We start from the raw sequence: 19300 nt of genomic DNA, 5'->3' as shown, positions 1-19300 counted from the left end.
AAGGACCGAGAGAAGAGAGGCAGAGACAGAGAGTGAGAACAAAAAAGCGAACGAAAAGGAAGGGAAAGGGGGAGGTTAGGGAAAAGGGAGGAAACAAAAGAATAAAGGAAATAAAAGAAATCCAAAAGATCAAATGCTTTTGTTGTTATATCAAAAAAAGAAAAAAACAAAACTCCCCTGCGAGGCTCAGCTGTGGAAGCGCGCCCCGCGGCGGCCAGTGCTCCCGGCCCAAGGGCGGAAGACCCGGGAGCGCAGTTTGCGCCCTCAGCGCTCTAGGCCGGGTCGGCGTAGAACCCGACTCCCGTTTGAAGTTCCAGGGCACGGGACGCACAGGAGTATCTGCCCTCGGAAGCAATGGAGTTTGCGTGTGGGATGTCCTCCTGGATAGATGGCCGGGAGCGGATGAGTAAATAAAAGGCGCACGGCTCTTTCTTGGGCGCGCACTGGGCACCAGGAACTTTCTGCCCCAGCGCGAAGGGAGGCAAGGACTGGGAGAGAAGAGGCTTCTGCTGCTTAGCTCAGAGACCAGCTTTCCCGTAGCTAGAACCCCCCTCCCACTACCACACATACTCTTTGGCAGGGTCCACCTGCTCCACCACCCGCTCCCCCACCAGCCCCCTTACAGATTCCTAGCGCCCAGGCGGGCTCTCAGGGGCACAGCTACGAGCAAAAAGTAACGCGTCGAGAACCGCGACCCGCACCAGCGGAGGGCGCATTTCCTGACTCTCCTTCCCGCGGCTAGAGAGGCGCGGCGCAGGTTCAGCTGGCTCTAGGGGCCTGGCACGGCATTGGGCTGCCCAGGCCAGAAGTTGGGGAGGAAGAAAGGGAAGAAGAGAAAGAAGCGGGGGAGGGGGTAGGGAACGTGCAGAAGAGAAGCAGAGAGAAATGAAAAGTGGAAATGCGGGCTGGAGGGAAAGGCAGAGCAAGGGTGTTAGGGAGCGTCTCCCCTTCGGTCTGACCCTCGTGGGAGTGCTCCCTCCCAGGTCTCAGTCATTTCGAGCCCCTGTCCTCTGGCCCTTCCTCAGGACGCCAGGCAGGAGACGGAGACCCGGAAAGGCCTCTGTGCGCGTGTGAACAGAGGGTGAGGAGAGACAGGTTTCCCTGCCAGCCGGGCAGACCCCAGGATGACAAGCATTCCCAAAATTTCCAACCTTTGGGACTTCCGGGTCAATGTGGTCCAGCCCACTTCGCCCCTCCTCCAGGCTTCTACCCCTTCCTCTGTCTTGTTCCTCTAGCCTGCTCAGCCACTGAGCTGACTAGAGGAGTTGGGGGGGCGGGGGGGCGGGGGTTAAATACCTCCAAGAAGAAAACCGGTAATTCAGTCAATTCCAACTTTTTCACAGGGACAGGAGAAACTGATATCTAGACCAGAACACTTTGGGCTGGGGAGGAGGCAGTGACCAAGCTGACTTATGTGGGAAAGCACTGGTCAGTCAGTCAGTACGACATGGGGCTGCTCTGTGATGGACACTGGGTTTATGGTACTGTACCCCAAGTTCGTATGCCTGAGGCACAGTGAGGCCGAACAACACCAAAACGTTGGGAATTCGGAGCAGAAAAAGGTTTATTGCAGGGCCATGCAAGGAGAAAGGGTGGGTTATGACCCCATCAAAACCCTGAACTCCGAAAGGTTTCAGCAAAGCATTTTTAAAGGCAAGGTGAAGAAGGGGCGTGGTTGGTTGTTGCAAACTTTCTGGTGGTGGAATCCTTTGTTCTTGCAGCTGTCCATGTAGGTCAGGTCCCTATAAATCTTCAACAAGGCAAATGCTATTCTTTGTTCTGCAACTTTGTATTTCTGTATGAATGGTAACGTGTTGTACCTTTAAAGATCAGAGCCTTGAGAATGGGCTATCCTGTATATTTCAGGCTACAGGCAACATTTTTAACTCAAAGCAAAAGCAACAGAATACAAAGATTGAAGTAAAATAAACATCTAATGTGGAGTCAGATTTTTTTCTTCCCTATTATTCAGTTCAGTTCAGTCACTGAGTCTGACTCTTTGCCACCCCATGGCCTACAGCATGCCAGGCTTCCCTGTCCATCACCAACTTCCCGAGCTTGCTCAAACTCAGGTCCGTCAAGTTGGTGATGGCATCCAACCATCTCATCCTCTGTCATCCCCTTCTCCTCCTGCCTTCAATCTTTCCCAGCATCAGGGTCTTTTCCAGTGAGTCAGTGTTTTGCATCAGGTGGCCCAAGTATTGGCTACAGCTTCAGCATCAGTCCTTCCAATGAATATTCAGCACTGATTTCCTTTTGGATGGACTGGTTGGATCTCCTTGCAGTCCAAGGGACTCTCAAGAATCTTCTCCAACACCACAGTTCAAAAGCATCAATTCTTTGGTGCTCAGCTTTCTTTATAGTTCAACTCTCACATCCATATATGACTATTATATTTAAGTAGATAAATCACACACTGGCTCTGCTTTTAAGGAGGATATCACCTGGTGGCAAAAAGAAAGTTTTTGCCAAGAAACTCCAGAAAGTGTCACAATATGGACTGGAAGGGTGACTGAGACACAGGGGGTGTCAGAGAATGCTTTGTAAACAGATGAGGTCTTGCAAGATGATGAAATGTACACCAAATGCGGGGGATACCTGGCTGAAATATTCCCAGGCAGAAGATCAGGAGCAAAAGCGTGGGGAGGGGGCAACAACCCACCTAGCTGGGAAACTGCAAAGGATTCTGTGAGGCCAATATGGATGTGAGAGTTGAGTCAAGGGGAGCAAGGTTGGGAGGTAGGTAGGGCCTAGATCAAGGAGCACTTTTGCAAAGGAGTTTTGATTTCTCATTTAGGCCATGGAGTGTCATTGGAAGATTTTATACAGGGAAGAGAAAAGATCTGATCTGGAGAGGAAAGACCACTGCAAATGTAGATGGTGGGCTGGAGGTAGAGAAAGCAGCAGAGACTGGGAAAACTGTCTCAGCAAGAGAAGATAAGAGGTCTTGGAACAAAAACGTCTGAGGGAAATAAAGAAGAGAGGGTAGATGTGAGAGATGAAGGCAGGATGGTCAAGACTCAGGCACAGATTGGATGTGTGTGTATATTGTGGGGTGAGATGATAAATTAAGGTCTGTCTGGGTCTCTGGGTAACTTAAGTCTCAACTCTGATCCTTCGCCTCCCCCTCCCCTCTTGTCCCCTCCCCCTCCACCCATCCCCTTGCAAACCCTTCCCTTTCAGTGGTTATATAAGTGGAAACCCCATGTATCATATCTGGAGGCAACCCTTTTCCCCTTGTCTCATGCACCCTTACCAGGCAGTCCCATGTACATCACAGGAGAGGAAATTCTCATTAACTCTAAGACAGAGAAAGCAGCATCTAAGAATGAAAGATGGAGCTGAGGTAGACCCCTCCCCTCTTTCAGTTCCAAAGCATACCAGTTTTCTGGTCTTGGGCACATCCCTTGAACTCCTTGTGCCTAAGTGTTCACATCTATAAAGTAAGGACAGGATATTTGACTTGGGGAATTATTGGGCGGTATTAAACATGGGGTATAGTAACCACTGACATATAGAAGCCCACCCCATGCCCAGACCTCTCGGCAAACACTGATTGAGCATTGTCTCATGCACAGGCACAGGGTGTCAGCGGGTATAAAGAGCAGTAATATAAAGATATTCGGGGAAGTTGTTGATCCAGAGGGAAGACCAGGTGTCTGACTGGAACAAAATACTAAAAACCAATATGTCTGAGAGCTTACTGCATGTCAGACATGCTTTGCATACATTAATTCTGTGCGTTCTGCCTACTATTTATTCCTAACTACTTTAAAGATGAGGAAACTGAGGCACAGAGAGTTTCAGTAACTTGTCCACAATCACACAGCGAATAGGTGGCAAAGGTAAGATCTGTACCCAGATACTGCCTCCATAACCTATGCTCCTAAGCACATGCTATGCCAAGTATTCCTAGGGCCCACTGCGGAGTCAGAGAGAAAAGAGACACAGGCTGTGGTTCAGAGGTTGGGGGGTCCTTCAGCACATCCAGTTGGTGAAACTCAGGAACCCTTCTCCCCTCTTCTTCCAAATCCTCATACCTTTCACCATCTCTATACTCTTCTCTCTCCTCTCTTCTCTCTCTCTCTCCTCAGAGCCTTTGAATCTGGAAACCCAGAGTTAGCTCCTGTGACCTGGCCAGCCAATTCTGTGAGGCTGCAGGGCCAGCAGCCCTCACCCAGCCTTGCAAGAAGCTGGGAGCCCCACCCTAAGAGTTTTCCAGCCAGGCCTTGTCCCTTCCCATGAGACCTCAGGCTTTTCCAGCTTCCAGGCCAGCAACCTCAATATGGGGTGGGGGTGGGGGTGGGGGGCTCCCTGCCACTGGGCTTAGCCTCTGATCGGGCCTCGTGGATCCTGATCCTGAGCACCAGCCCTGGCAAGAATTCCCTGGATTGAACCTGATACCCTCCACCTACAAGCCTGACCTGGGTTGTCCCATTTGAATCCCCATGAGCTGGGCCAAAGCACCCTGGGAACTGCAGAGGAGCATGAAGGACCCTACTCATGAGCCCATCCTCATTACTGGCTCTTCTGGGTCCACAGAACAGCCACTGTGACAGGTACCTTTCCCCTATATGCTAGAATCATCCTATAGTTGCTCTTTTCCCTAAGCCTGCAGAGGTCTGTCTTTTTCCTCTTAGAGCGGGCGTTATCTTTGCCAAAGGCAGAAATTGAAGAAGTTCTGGAATAATCCAGGACTGTGGAAACTATCTTTAACCCTTCCAGTAAGAGTGAGACAGAAATGAATGTGTGTGGCAGGAGGAGGGTTTTGGGCCTTTTGGTTTGGAGGGGTCTCTTTTTTTTTTTTTTTTTAACTGGAATTTAACCAATTCCCCACCTATTACACCGAATGGCCTTTTCTCAATGATCTGTGAGTTCTTTAAAATACTCACTGTGGCCAGGCAGATATTATACCCAAAGTGCCAGTGCTGTGGAGCAAAACCATTTATGAACTTTTGGGTGTCTGCCTTCCCAGGTTGCAGCCCAGTCTTTTGAAAATCTTCCTCCAAGATGGACAATGTGTTAGGCAATACGCTGGGTCACCCAGAACAGACACTAGGAATGAAGGTGACTGCATGGATGTGAATTAAGAGAGAGTTTTCTCTGTTGTTTCCTCCTCCGCCCTCCACCCCCCACAGCACTTGGTCAAGGGAAGCTGTCTGAGGGGTGGCGGGGGTGGGGCGGAGAGAAAGGCTGCCTGCAGCATCCTTAAAGTAAATATATCCCCTCCCAAGAACAAATTATTCTCTTAGTTTCCTCCTCTGAGTGAGGAGGCTCATCCATTCTGCCCGGCGAAACTAAAGAAATAAAGCCCCCAGCACAGCTCCTGGCACACGTAGGGGCTCGCATAAATGCTATTGTTCTTTTCGTTTGTCTCTAAAGGAGCCCCGCACTGCATCAGTCACAGGCTTGGGGTTGACGGGTGGGAGCTGGGAGCCCTGAGGGTGAGCTTCCTGTCGCAAAGCCGCGCCTCCTGGACCTGGGGCTGCGGACCCGACTTGTTCCCCTGGCGCAAAGCTGTACGTTCGGCTGCGCAGGCGCGCGGACCAGGGCTAGAGGTTGGACCACAGGTCAGAAGCGGGATGGAGATGAGGGATGCGGACTGCGCTCGGAAGCCTCTGCATCCTCAGCCAGTCTGCAAAACGGTACTGGTGGCCGCCGCCGCGGAGCCCTCCAGGCTTGGAGCTGCCCGGAGCCCAGCGCATCTTCCGCGCTTCGAGCGCGCTTGCCCGCCGCCGGCTCCGCCCCGCTCGCCGAGAGCCCGCACTCGATTAATAATCATAAACCCCCCGCTCACCCTCCTCTTAAAATTAATAACTCTGTAATTAGAGTCATTTCAGAAGCCTCCTGAGCCGCCGAGGCCTGCCCGGCCGCTGGCCGACCCGCGCGCTTGGCCGAGAGGTAGAACGAGGCCCGGCGCGGCGGCCGCGGCATCTGCAGGTAGAGAATGAGAATTAAAATCGCTCTCAACAATCCAATACACTTTTTATCAGCCATCTATCTGAGAGCCGGGCCCATTCATCATCCGAGGCATTCTCCCTGAAAACAAGACCCATTCAGATTTTATACAAATTATCATATTTATCATCGTCTCCAACTCCGGAGTAACATCTCCGCAAAGTGTCTGCCGTCTCCCCGGGGAGCCGCGCGGCTCGGAGCGCCCGAGCGCCCGCCCGGCAATTCCCCCGCCGAGCCCCCTCCCTTCGCCCCTTCTTCCCCCTCCCCCTTCTCGGGTCTCGTCTCTGGCCTTTGATCCACTGTCTCTGCTTTCCCCACCGCTCTTTTCTCCCCACTTCCCATCAATCTCTCTTTCTCTCATCCCTCTCTCGCTCTCTTCTCCCTCTCATCTCGCCCTCTGGCCTTCGATCCGATCCATTGTCTCTCTGCTTTCCCCTCACCTCCTAGAACACTTACTCACACACTCTTCCTTGCACCACCCACCCCTGGCCCCCCAGTCCACCCCGTGTCTCCCACCTGGTCTCAAGGGCCTGGTCAGGTCTTTCTTCTCTTCCTATCTCTCTCTCTGTCTCCATTTCGGTCTGTCTCTCTGGGTCTTTAGTTTAACCCCACCCAGCATCCCCATTGCCCTGCCAGAACCAAGCAGCAGGAAGGGCCGTTTGTGACCGCAGCTCATGCCTCCCCTCGTGGATGGAGGAGGTGTTCCACAGTGGGAGTCCCCAGGTTGATTCCAGGTGTCAACTCTGGCCCACATCTGGGAGCATGAGAAAGTGAAGCAAGGCCACAGGAAAGACACAGCCATCACACACTACAAACACACACACAACCCACCACACGTACACACACTACACACATGCACACACATAGCCCCCAGTACATTCATCCCCTCACCACAGACCCACCACACATATACACCCTCATACACACACAGCCCATCACCCAACACACACAGCCTCCAACCCACAGCCCTCAATACACACTCCACACATACCTCCTGACTGTAATCATGTAACTGATCTCACTACACATTAAGCCCCTCTCATACCACACACAGCCCCCAATACATACATAGCTCCCTACCACACACCTGGCCCCCAATACGTACAAACATAAGGGCAGAAAGTCACAGCTTCTAAAAATCTAAGTGTGCTCACTATACGCTCTTGTCCTCTTACCCAGATTCTCAGGCCCTGTCCTCTACCATCTGTTACCGTGGTTTAGGCAGGAACAGATCAGGCACTACAGCCTCTGGAAACACCTTCTGGCTTGGGTGGGGAAGTAACCAGCAAGAACTTAGCTCCCTCAACCAGTTACTGAAGATGCTCTGCACTGACCCTCAGGAGTTAATGAGGCCTCCCCAGTTCAGACCCACAGACATTGGGGGCATTTCAGAAGGGGCTTTTATTCAGATTCTATGGAGGGAGACCTCACAAAGAGTAACAGCAGGAATGTTGAGAACACAGGTTTCTGACTCAAAAAACCATCTGTGAGTGATTACTTCCTTTCTAGGCCTCAGTCCTGAGGGGTGACCCTGCTGGCCTCTCTGGGGACATTGAGGCTCCAGTATTATATTAAGGTCCTCCATGACCCAGCCCATCCTATTTCCCCTTAAAAACCTGCCTCAGTGGGGTGCTGTGGAGGAACCTCTGGCTGTAAATCCTCTGGGCCCTTGGTTGGTTGATTTATTTGTTCCTCAGCCATTAGTTCAACAACCATTACAGAGTGCCTTCTCTGTGTCAGTTCTGTGGTTGGCAGGGGTCATGGTGATACAAGAGATACATAGTCCCTGCCTCCATGGAGCTTACAGTCTAGAACGATGCTGTCCAGTGGAATTTTCTGTGATAGTGCAAATATTCTGTATCTGCACTTCAAGATGGTGGCTACTAACCATATATGGCAGTTGAACACTTGAAAATCTGAGGAACAGATTTTAAATTCTATGTATTTAAATTAACTTTAATTGAATTTAATTATTTAATTTAAATGTGGAAAATGGCTACTATATTTGCCAGCATAAGTCTCACAGGCAGGTAAGTCTTAATTTCTTTCAATGGAGCAGTGTATATATGAAGGAATTTCCCTCCTCTTCCAGAGATGTGGAAGGTTTGTGAGCAAGGGGCCTCTGAGCATGACTCCTCTTCCTGTTTGGACCACCAGTTTCCCACATGCAACAAGAAGGCACCCCAGCCCCACATGTGTGAACATAAGAACCTGTGCCCCTAAGACAGGCCCATTTGAAAAATTGTAGATGAGTAATTCCCCATGAGAGAGTAATAATAGCATTTTTTGGCTACCAGACACTATTTGCACATGTAATTTCATAAGTCTTATGGGGGTTCATAAACACAGATGCCTGTGGGGGCAGAAATGGCTGGGAAGACAACAGGCAGGGGGACAAAGTTCTCTCTAAAGGATGGGATTGTCATGCTGAAGTGGGGGCCAGTGATGGCTAGCTGTCTAATTTTTTAAGAGTAATGAGGAATCTTAGTTTTTCTTTGAAATTCATTTAGAAATTATTTAAAATTTTTAAAAAATGTGACCAGGCAGATGACCAAATGATGGATGTGTAAGGATAGTCACTGTGGCTTTGCTTGAGAGTAGAAGTAATCTTAATGTCCACTATTAGGAGTCTGCTTGAATGTCATGAAATATTTATTCAATGGAATACTAGGCAGTCATAACCAAGAATCAAGTGAATCTTTGTACATAGGTGAGGAAAGATCTCCAAGGTGAACTAAGTGAAAAAAGTAAGGCATAGAACAATGTGTAACAGACCATTTATTTATTTTTTATGTTGGTAGGTACCATTTATTGATAAGTGCTTTTTTTTTTTTTTTTGCCACACAGCATGTGGGATCTTAATTCCCCAACCAGGGATCAAACCATGCCCCCTGCATTGGAATCATGGAGTCTTAACCACTGGACCACCAGGGAAGGGCTGGGACCATTTATTGAAAGAAGAAGAGGCATACATATATATGAAAGTGTTAGCTGATCAGTCATGTCCAACTCTTTTCGACCCCATGGACTATAGCCTGCCAGGCTCCTCGGTCCATGGAATTCTCCAGGCAAGAATACTGGAGTGGGAAGCCATTCCCTTCTCCAGGGGATCTTCTCAACTCAGGGATCGAACCTGGGTCTTCTGAACTGCAGGGAGATTCTTTACCATCAAAGCCACCAGGGAAGCCAGATATACATATACACACACACATTTGTACCTGCACAGATTAGCTCTGGAAAGATATACAAGAAACTGGAAATAGTGGTTACCTCAAGGAAGAGGGCAGGGGTGGAAGGAAGACTTATTTTCCTGTGTATACCCTTTGGCACTAACTGCATGATTATGTATTTACAGTGTAGGCTGAGAAAACCTAGCTAAAGGCCAGCTGTGGCTTTGGGGTCACTTTATTAAAGTCTCTTAAATCTGTTACAATCTTGCTTCTGTTTTTTGTTTTGGCTGTGAGACATGTGGGATCCTAGCTCCCTGCTCAGGGATTGAACCCACACCCCCTGCATTGGAAGGCAAAGTCTTAACCACTCATGGGGTGTCTGTTTGAAGTAGATGTTACTGACCCTATTATATAGATGAGGAAGCTGAGGCTCATTTGGATTAAAGTTGGTCAAGTATATGTAGCTGGTTAGTGGTGGCACTTCAATTCTAACCAGGTCCCTCTGGTTCGCTAGCACCACATGGCCTCCTCCCGGAAGTGGGGAGGAATGATGATGTCAATAACATCATCACTGTCAACAATAGTGTTTATTGGAAACGTTATATGCCAGGTGCTGTGATAAATATTTCATGTCTCATTTAATTTTCGCAACAACTTTATGAATTAAACATCATTATCATTCCATTTTATAGGCGGGGAAGCTGAGACTGAGAGATTAACTGCTTCCAGAGTTACACTGGCCAGAAGTGGTGGAGCTGAGTTCCCTGCCTGGGTATTCAAATTCCAGAATTTGGTTCTTAATCATGTCAATGCAGAAAGTTTTGTATCCTGGCAGGCGCTCATCCCCAAAATACTCTATCATACCTCCCTGGGGCCTGCCATGAGTGTACACTGTCTCCTACAGTGTGGACCTGTGAACACATTTGTTCAAACACATCTGTCCTGAAGTAGATGTCCTCAGGGGACAGACTTCTAGTGTTATCTTTCATAGTGAGAAGAAATGGATATCTGTTAGCAATGGTTCTTTGGATTCCTGGTGACTTGCCCTTCCTACCTACACCTTTGCACTGCCCTTTCCTCAGAGTGGCCAGAGTTGCCTCTTTTCTCCAAGTAAATATGTGCCTGGCTCCAGGGCCCAGGCACTGCCAATACTAAGTGATTGTAGAGCAGGTTTTCTTTCGAGTCTCTTAACATCCATTGAGAAAGGCAGGAAAGGAGTATTTATTCCCGTTGTGTGGATAAGGAAACTGAGGCTCACACATACACACATACCTGCACATACTGGTAAGAATGAAAACTATATTGTGGTGCAAATTAATCCACTTACTCCATTATCTCATGGCAAAGTCTCCAAAGTCCCTGCCCCCATCTGGGAAACATGCGAGGAGCATTCTCCAGGTGGGCCCAAGCTGGAGATGAAAGAAGACAGAAAAAGAAGCAAAGAGCTAAGGAAACAGCCATGGCCTTTGAGCAAGAAATTCCCCCATTGGCGGCTTGAGTTCTATGGTTAAAATTGTGGCTAAGTGCGACTGACAATCTGGTGTAGCTCTCTGTGACCAAGGACGTGTGTATACTCACTCCACTGGCTCTTAAGGCACTTGCTTCCCACACTGTTTCCCTTCCCTCATGACAACCCTGTCCTCCTGCCTAGTCTGATCCAAAGAGCAAGTGAATGGGAGGGTCTGAAGATTCTCAACCTGCCCCCTGAGCCCCCTCAGCCACAGGCCTAAATGCATGTGCTAGCCCCAAGCCCAGTGCATGATTCAGGAAGAAGAAGCAGGCAGACATTGAAGGAGCATCCCCTCCACCCTCCGAGCTGTGTCCATGTCTATGATGGCAAAACATGTGCTCTGGCAGGATCCAGAATCTTGGAGGGTCCAGGGTAGCCAGAGGCATATTTACATGTAGATGGCAAATCTGGCGACTGATATATTAGGCCTTTCCTAGGGCCTCAATAATCTCCTCTTAGGGATTCTTTTTAATATTTATTTATTTGGCTGTGCCAGGTCTCAGTTGTGCCACACCAGAATGTAACTCTTGGATGCAGCATGTAGAATCTAGTTCCCTGACCAGGGATTCAAGCCTGGCCCCCTGCATTGGCAGCTCTGACCCTTAGCCACTGGACCACCAGGGAAGTCCTGCCTCCTCAGAATTTAACAAATACTTAAAAGGAATTCCCTGGTGGTCCAGGGTTAGGACTTGGAGCTTTCATTGCTGGCTGGGGTTCAATCCCTAGTCAAGGAACTAAGATCCCATAGGTGTGTAGTACAGCCAAAACAAAAACAAACAAACAAAAAACAAATACTTATAATGTGTATGCTGTGTACTTGGTTGGCACTCCTGTACATAGTTTTACAAGGGCGTTAGTTTCCTCCGGCTGCTGTAACGCTGCTGCTGCTGCTAAGTCGCTTCAGTCGTGTCCGACTCTGTGCAACCCCATAGACGGCAGCCCACCAGGCTTCCCCGTCCCTGGGATTCTCCAGGCAAGAACACTGGAGTGGGTTGCCATTTCCTTCTCCAATGCATGAAAGTGAAAAGTGAAAATGAAGTCGCTCAGTTGTGTCCGACTCTAGCGACCCCATGGACTGCAACCTACCAGGAAAATCCTCATGGGATTTTCCAGGCAAAAGTACTGGAGTGGGGTGCCAAAACAACACATTTATTAGCTTACCTTTCTTGAGTTCAAAGTCTAAAACAGGTCAGCAGGCTATGTTTCTTCTGGAGACTCTAGGGGAGAATTCGTTTCCTTATCTTTTCCAGTTTCTAGATGTCATCCACATTCCTTGGCTCATGGCCACCTCACTCTGATCTTGCCTTCTGCCCTCACATTTTCTTTGACTGCTATTCCTGCTTCCCTCTTATAAAAACCGTTGTGATGACATTGGGCATGCTTCAAAAATCCAGGGTGATCTTCTCATGTAAAGATCCTTAACATGATCCTACCTTCTAAATCTCTTTTGCCACGTAAGGTAAGATAATCACAGATTTGGGGGGTTGAGATTTGTGAGGTAACCATTATTCTGCCTACTACAGCAAGTATTCACTCATCTAGTGCCCAATGACAACTCTGTGAAGCAGATGATATTACTATTACCATTTTGCAGGTGGGGAAGCTAAGGCAACCAGAGGTTCCATTTGCCCAGTGTCATACACTAAGTACATGACAAAGCCATAATTCAATTCTAAGCAGCTTGTCTGTAAAGCCTGTGCTCTTAACCACCAAACTACAAGTATTTGGGGGCTTGATAAAAGCACATGCTCTGTGACATCCACAGACACTCCATATACTCAGACATCTCACATAATGTCTATGCATTATTCACAAACATATATATAACATACACTTGCATATGCCCTTCACATATATGCACTCTGCTCACATACATACACTCCATAGATACTTGAATATACACAAAAGACCTGGACACATGCATTCAAAAACATCCCCTCTGCTCACATGTACTCATACTGCATGCATATACACATGTCCTAAACACATATATACACATTTATGCACACTATCCCATACAGAGACTATGCATAAATACATATTCTGCATATAGACCAAATGTATTATACTTTCTATGCTATGTGCATACACAAACATCCTTTCACAACCACACAATGCCCTATGATACGTACATCTTGCACATGCATGCACACTGAGCCAAGCAAGCATAAATCTTCTTTAAAACATATCTTTCAAAAAGACACATAATGTGCCTGTGATAGCATACATAACCCATACATGAATACACCATGAACATGCAATATACTCAGCAAATACCTATCCGGTCTAGACACATATGTAACCTACACATAGACTCTATGCATTTATACCTTATTAGAGTCTCACCTGACATACATACATATTTGAACATACACACCCTGAACCCCAAAGTTCTGTACTCTGTGTACCCTACCTACATATCTATTTACATACCATACATATATTATCAAGAACCACCATACACACACAGATAGAGTGGCCCTGGGGACACACATCCTGCACACGCACACACAGCCCACCTAGAATGCATACATTCATGCATATATACAATTCTTTCTTAATACACTTTACATGCACATCTTGCAGTTACAGAAATGTACATCCTATCCATCAGGACTAAATCCACAGTGAATTGTCTGCCTTGAGTAGCACTTTACACACAAAAATAACCTCACAACTGTACAGCCACATCAGAGAGCTTCCTTAGGCATTCCCCAACCCTTGAGGGGGACTCTTATCCCCATTTTCCTGGAGAGGAGGCTGAGGCTAGGAAAGGGCGGGGCTAGCCCAAGGGCGGCCCCGCCCCCTCCCACCTTCGCCGTTGTGTGATCAGCCCCCGGCTCGTATCCCTCAGCCCCAACAGAAAAGTAGTTCCAATACCATGTTTGTTAACTAGGTTATCTAGGCTGTGGAAGATTTTAATGTTGAATTTTATAGCTTTACCACGCTCTGCCGTCCTTGTGAATATTGTAATATTGCATTTTTTACAAGTTACTCTTCTGTTAATGTTCCAGCTAGTAACTTTTATAATCCTCCTCAATGAAATTTTTTTGTATTCTTCCGCACCGTTAACCCCAATGGCGGCGCCTCGGCCCCTGGCAGGAGGCAGATACGAGATGAATTCCTCTTTAATCAGAAATAATAATAATAAAAACACACACGCGGCTCGGCTGCCTCTCACTCTGGCTTCCCTCGCCGCCGCGGCCGCCTCTCTGGGCCGCCTGTGGGCCCTGCGGCCTAGGCCTGGGGCGGCTCCGAGAGACAGCCGACAGCCGGCGCCCGGCTAGGGCAGGACCAGGCTCTCGGGCGCTTTTCCAGACTCTCGCCCCTTGGCGTCTCCCTCCCCGACGCCGCTGCTCCCGCTCTCCCAGAATCCGAGGCTCCACTTCCCGGGATCCAGAACACACTCCCTGTTTTCCATCCCTCTGCCTGTGTCTTTCCTTCTGGGCCTCTTTGGCTGTCTGTCTCTTCCAGTCACTGTTTCTGCCTCTTCTGTCTTTCTGCCTCTGTCCTCTAAAGCGCTCTTCTTTGTGGATTCTTCTCTTCCCCTCTTCTTCCAATCATTTCGGTTTTCTTTCCGGCTTTTCTCTTTTCTACCTCTTTTTTCTCTATATCTCCGGTCTCCACTCCTTTGGTTTTTTCTTTTCAGACCATTGCCAAAACTCCCAACTCTACATCCCAAATGGCTTCTGGTCCTAGTGAAATGGGGTTTTGAACTAGGTTGGGGCTGGGTTGGGATTAGGGGTGCCTTTGGACTAAGCAAATAGCACATTGAAAACACCAGGCAACAGGAGTATCAGAGAGGGTTATGGTGTTTGTGGCCATGCAGGCAGTTGGGGACAGTTGGGGGGGGGGGTGCAGGGAGAGGGTGTCCAAGAATCAGGGGAAGGCTCAGAGGGTCCTAGCTGCTGGGGCCTGGGGAGAGAAGGCAGCTGGCCAAAGAAGCCCTGGCTGAGTGTCAGACATACTCTTGCCCTGAGGTTCTCTTCTATCTGATGGGAGAGACCCACCATGGAGGTAGGAGGAAAATGGGCTTGCAGTTTGGGAATAGTCTCCAAGGAGGGGGATTGTGTGTGCATGTTTAGGTGCATGGAGTGAAGGGCCTGTCTTTAATGATAATGGTAGAAGAAAATATGATCTAAGACTATAGCATAGAGATAGTTGGATAGCATCACTGACTCAATGGACATGGATTTGAGCAAACTCCGGGAAATAATGAAGGACAGAGAAGCCTCGTGTGCTGTAGTCCATGGGGTTGCAAAGAGTTGGACACAACTTACCAACTGAACAATAAGACTGTAGACCACACAGATTCCTTCATTCAGTCAACAAATATTTATCGAGCATCTGCTTTGAGCACCAACTGAGGCCCACTGCTCAACCCAGAGAACACAAAGGTAAATAAAAACATAGTCCTTGGCCTCTTGGAACTTATGGGTTAATGGAAGTGACAGATATTTAAATAATCACACAACTTGCAAACTAGAATCACTACTAAGAATTTCTGAGCTGGAGGCAGAGTACATCCCCTTGGCTTTCAGAGATCCTTCAGAGGCTGGAGGGAGCAAATTGACCACAGGGCTTGATAAGAGCTTCAGAGCCTCTCATCTTCCTCCTCCCACGCCTGCTCCTACTTTACAGAGGGCACTACTCCCCCAGTTCATGTAAGTTTTATCAGCTGGTCTTCAAGAAGTCACCCCATCAGATTTCCCTAGGGACTCCCAGATCTGACCACTAAGGTACTCTCCTTCCTTGTAATGCAGAGGGGAGTACTGCCCCACACATGAGAACAGAGATGCCCAACATCTGGAAATCTCAGCCCCAGCAACCGCCGAACATCTGGAGCGCTAATCACAGGAGCCGCGATCAGCCCGGAGGTGGGGTTGGGGAATGGGACGGGAGGTGGGATAACTCAGCAAGCGGGGGCCCTCGATGCCCAGCTCCTCGCCTCCTCCAATTTGTACCTGGCCGGGAATGCGCCTCAACGCAATGCTGAGGACCCCCCCTCCCCCTGCCAGTGTCCCCGCGTGTACCATCATCGGCGGAACCCCAGGTCCTCTAGCAAGGGTTAACGGCCCGACGCCCCACTCCCAGCTCCACGTCGGACCAGGAGCATGCAGGTGAGGGAATATCTTTAAACCACGACTGGGGGTTGGGGGGAGAAGAAGAGGGACCGGAGGAGGAGGGGTGGGGCGGGCGTGGTGAAGCGGGGTGGGGGCCCCCCGCGCGCCTGTGCGGAGCGTGGAAGCTGCGAGCGCCCGCGACAGTAAAACATCTGTAATGTGCCATTCGCCGCTGCTCGCTGATTGCTCATGGATTAAAGATTAAAATCTCGGCTTTGGCAGATGGGGAGAGAGAGGAAACTCTTACGAGCACGTTTTGCATCTGCATTTCATTCTGCTCGGTTCCCTGCGCCACGCCTGGTGGCGCCCGCCCCACCCCGCCCACTCCGCTCCCGGTTACCCCTGCGCCACCCGCCTGGCCCGGACTTCTCAGACCTTTGGTCCTATTCCCACCGTCCCTGTCGCTCCGAACCCTAGGCGCCTGCCCCCCTCGTCTCATTCTCATTTGGAGTTCTCATCTCTGATCCAGAGTTGGTTCCCCGGATCCCACCGGAGACTCCAGGCAGGGCAGAATGAACTTTCCCCAGAAAGAGGGTTGCCTCCCTTCCACATGGGGGCACCGCCCACACGCCCACCGTACCTGGCTGCCTACCCCTGGGAGAGGTATGCAGGCCGAGGAGGGCTGGTGTGCGGAAGGTAGATCCAATGGTGGTACTCCTGGCCCTTGGAAATGGTGACATTTGATTGTGACGTGGCCAGGTGGGCTCACCAGCGTGGATGTGTCCCCTCTATTTTTCACACTGAGCTGCTGTGGAGGCTGGGAGATAGAATAGACAGGGACAGAACGACTCTTAGGAGCTCTTAGGGTCGGGAGGGCTACTCCTAAAACGGGGTCTGTTTTGGTTTTAGAATAATCCCTGTAAATCAGCCTGGTTCTGGCCCACAGAGGAGTTGAAATGCTGGTGTTCAGCATTTCACACCCGGTGTGTTCTCCACACCCGGAACAGATCCACTGGCTTCCTCATTTCTCTGTCTCTCCCAGAACGTGTCTCTGGATTAAACTTTGTCTTGGAGGGAAATCCGGGCAGAGAGAACTAGAGACAATGGGCTGTTAAAAAGACAGACAGGTGTTAAAGAAACAGAAAAGGAACAAAAAGCTGCAGAATAGGATGGCAGATGTAAGCAGGTGCATCTGGTGATGGGGGGAGAAGGCTGGGGAGATGGTGAGAGGGAGCCCTGCCTAGGTTCTCAGGACTCAACTGGGAGGAGGAGGTTGGTTCAGAGTGAACAGAAGAGATGCTGAAGAAGGATGAACGAGAGGAGGGTCGGTGTGGCAGATGTAATTAATTACTGCATATTAAAATGTTTGTTTACAGAGATGAACAGCGGCCAGAGGTCTGATGGTAATTAATTCACAGCATTTCCCAGCCCTCTTTGAGCCCAGACCCCTCTTGGGGTCTGGGAGTGGACTGGGGTGGGTAAGATACTGGCTGTTCTTGTCCTCCTCTCACCAGGGATTGGAGCCCTGATTGCTGACACTGGAGGGAAACTGAGACAGCATCTCGGCCAGTCTACACACTCAGGGAAACCCAGGCCAGAGTGAATTTGTGACTAGTGATTTGCTCAAGGCCACTAGCTAGTTAGTGATGGAGCTAAGGCTGTAGTCTTTGTTTTCTTGCTCTTAGAAATATGTTCAAGGAACACTGAGGAGATGGTGATCTTGGGTAGAGATGATAGAACAGAGGGCAGAAAGGGAGATTAAGACTGAAGAAAGAGCTTGGGAAGAAAGAGACAGACTTAAGACCATGGTGGAGAGGGGACTAGAGCCCGCCACACTGGATAGGTTGGGCCAGGCAGCCTGGTTATCAAAAATCGACTCTATCTCCTCACCCCTTACCCCCCACTGTACTATCCTGAGCCAAGAGGAAGGAGGGAGGTGCAGCTAGCATCCAGGTCTTAGTATCCCAGCCTTGTGACCTTTTGGAAATAATGTAATGTCCCTGAGCCTCTGAGTCTTATAAAATGAACACCTTCCAGGTTGGGCAGTTGGGAGGAGTGCACTGGTTGTTAGTAGAGAGGGATTGGGAAGTGGTGCTTACTCCATGTAGCTGCCTCTGCACCCACTTCCTCTTCATTCGCACATGCTCACATTCTCAACACATGTTCACCCACACCCTTTAACTCATCTATTTGTTCATTAAGATATTGGCTGAGGGACTGCTAGGCAGGTATGTGGGGTGAAGAGATGCAAGATGCAGCCAGGATTTGCCCCTGTTTTGTAGGAGCTCATAAGAGACTCATAAGAGCTCATAAGACAATAATGAAGAGAGACTCAAAAGTGAAGGCACAAAAGGAATGTCACCAGAGTGAGGGGTAAGGTCAGCAGATAGGAGTCCCGGGGGCAGCCAGGCTCCAGGAGGGGAGGCTTCTGGAGAATCTGGGCCCCAGGATAGGCCACAGAGGATAGGTAGGAAGGAGGTGGGAGGAGTAGGAATGGAGGAGGAGGAAGGCTCTGTAGTGGGGCTGGGTAGGTCATCAGTTCATAGGAAGAAGGCAGGAGCCACCACACACACACCCCCACACACACTCCAGCCCAGAGTCCACAGGGATTCCACATAGGCCTCTTATTTGGGGAAGCACAGTAGGGGGATCCCTCATTTCCCGCCTTAGGCCCTACTCCTTCTGTACCAAATAAAGGGCTGAGATCGGGTTGTAAAGCGAGCAAAATTTCCCTTGTATCTCAGCACCATGAAATGACATAAGCGTTTAAGGGAGAGGGAAAGGAGACACCAATGGTGGGGAGAGGGAGGGGTTGAGGTAAGCCGCTAAAGAACTGGAGAAGGATGAATGAGTGTGTTTGAGGAGAATAAGGCCTTCATTCCCTGAAGGGCCAGGGCTGGAGGAAGGATATGAGCAGGAGGCCATGACTGGTGGTGTGTGGTGGGGGCTGTGAGGGCAGGCTGAGTGTGTCAGTGCTCCTGTGGGCGTATACCTGTGCATGAGTGCATTCTTGGGTGTGTGGCCGTGGCTGCAAGGATATGTTTATAGGTGTGTGAGTGAGTGTGGATGTGTGCCAGCATGTCAGCATGCCCCTGACTGTCCCTGAGTGTTCACGTGTGAGGAGATGTGAGAGGCTCCTTTTGTACATCTGGGCCTTTCTCCTACATCCATGAGGGTCCCCTACATCTCCTACATCCATGAGGGTCCCCATGCACCCTCAGCCTCTGCAGGTAAAGTGGGAGGAGGGCAGGGTCCCCCAGGGAGGGGTCTCTCACCCAGGGCCCTTCCAGAGTGCACTGGCCTCCCTCACTGTGGCTGAATCACTGTCAGAGCCTGGGGTCTGGGCCAGAGCGTCCCTCCAACAGCCCCTCTGTCCTTGTGTGGCTTTTATACCTCTGGGGGAGGAGGGCGTCACACATGATATGTTTATTGCAAACACACAAAGACAAAAGAAACTCAGGAGATACAGATAAATGAAAAGAAGGAAAAACCCACCTGTCAACTTACACCCAGGGAAACCCACTCTACAAGTTGGTATATTTCTTTCCGAACTTTTTTCTCTGTGAACAGGGTGAAAGCAGAAGCGGGGTCGTGCAACG

General features: G+C 49.6%; 1 long non-coding RNA gene across 1 annotated transcript; it reads left to right on the top strand.

Annotated features, from left to right (window-relative positions):
• Nucleotides 1–5885: 5885 nt before the first annotated feature.
• On the top strand, nt 5886–18863 carry LOC133239294 (uncharacterized). The gene is made up of 3 exons (XR_009733787.1): nt 5886–15302; nt 15402–15515; nt 15657–18863. It is a non-coding gene; the product is annotated as an uncharacterized LOC133239294 (long non-coding RNA).
• Nucleotides 18864–19300: the final 437 nt, after the last annotated feature.

The sequence above is a fragment of the Bos javanicus genome, chromosome 26, assembly GCF_032452875.1.
Source record: "Bos javanicus breed banteng chromosome 26, ARS-OSU_banteng_1.0, whole genome shotgun sequence".
NCBI lineage: Eukaryota > Metazoa > Chordata > Mammalia > Artiodactyla > Bovidae > Bos > Bos javanicus.
This window is presented reverse-complemented; position numbering and strand designations above follow the sequence as displayed.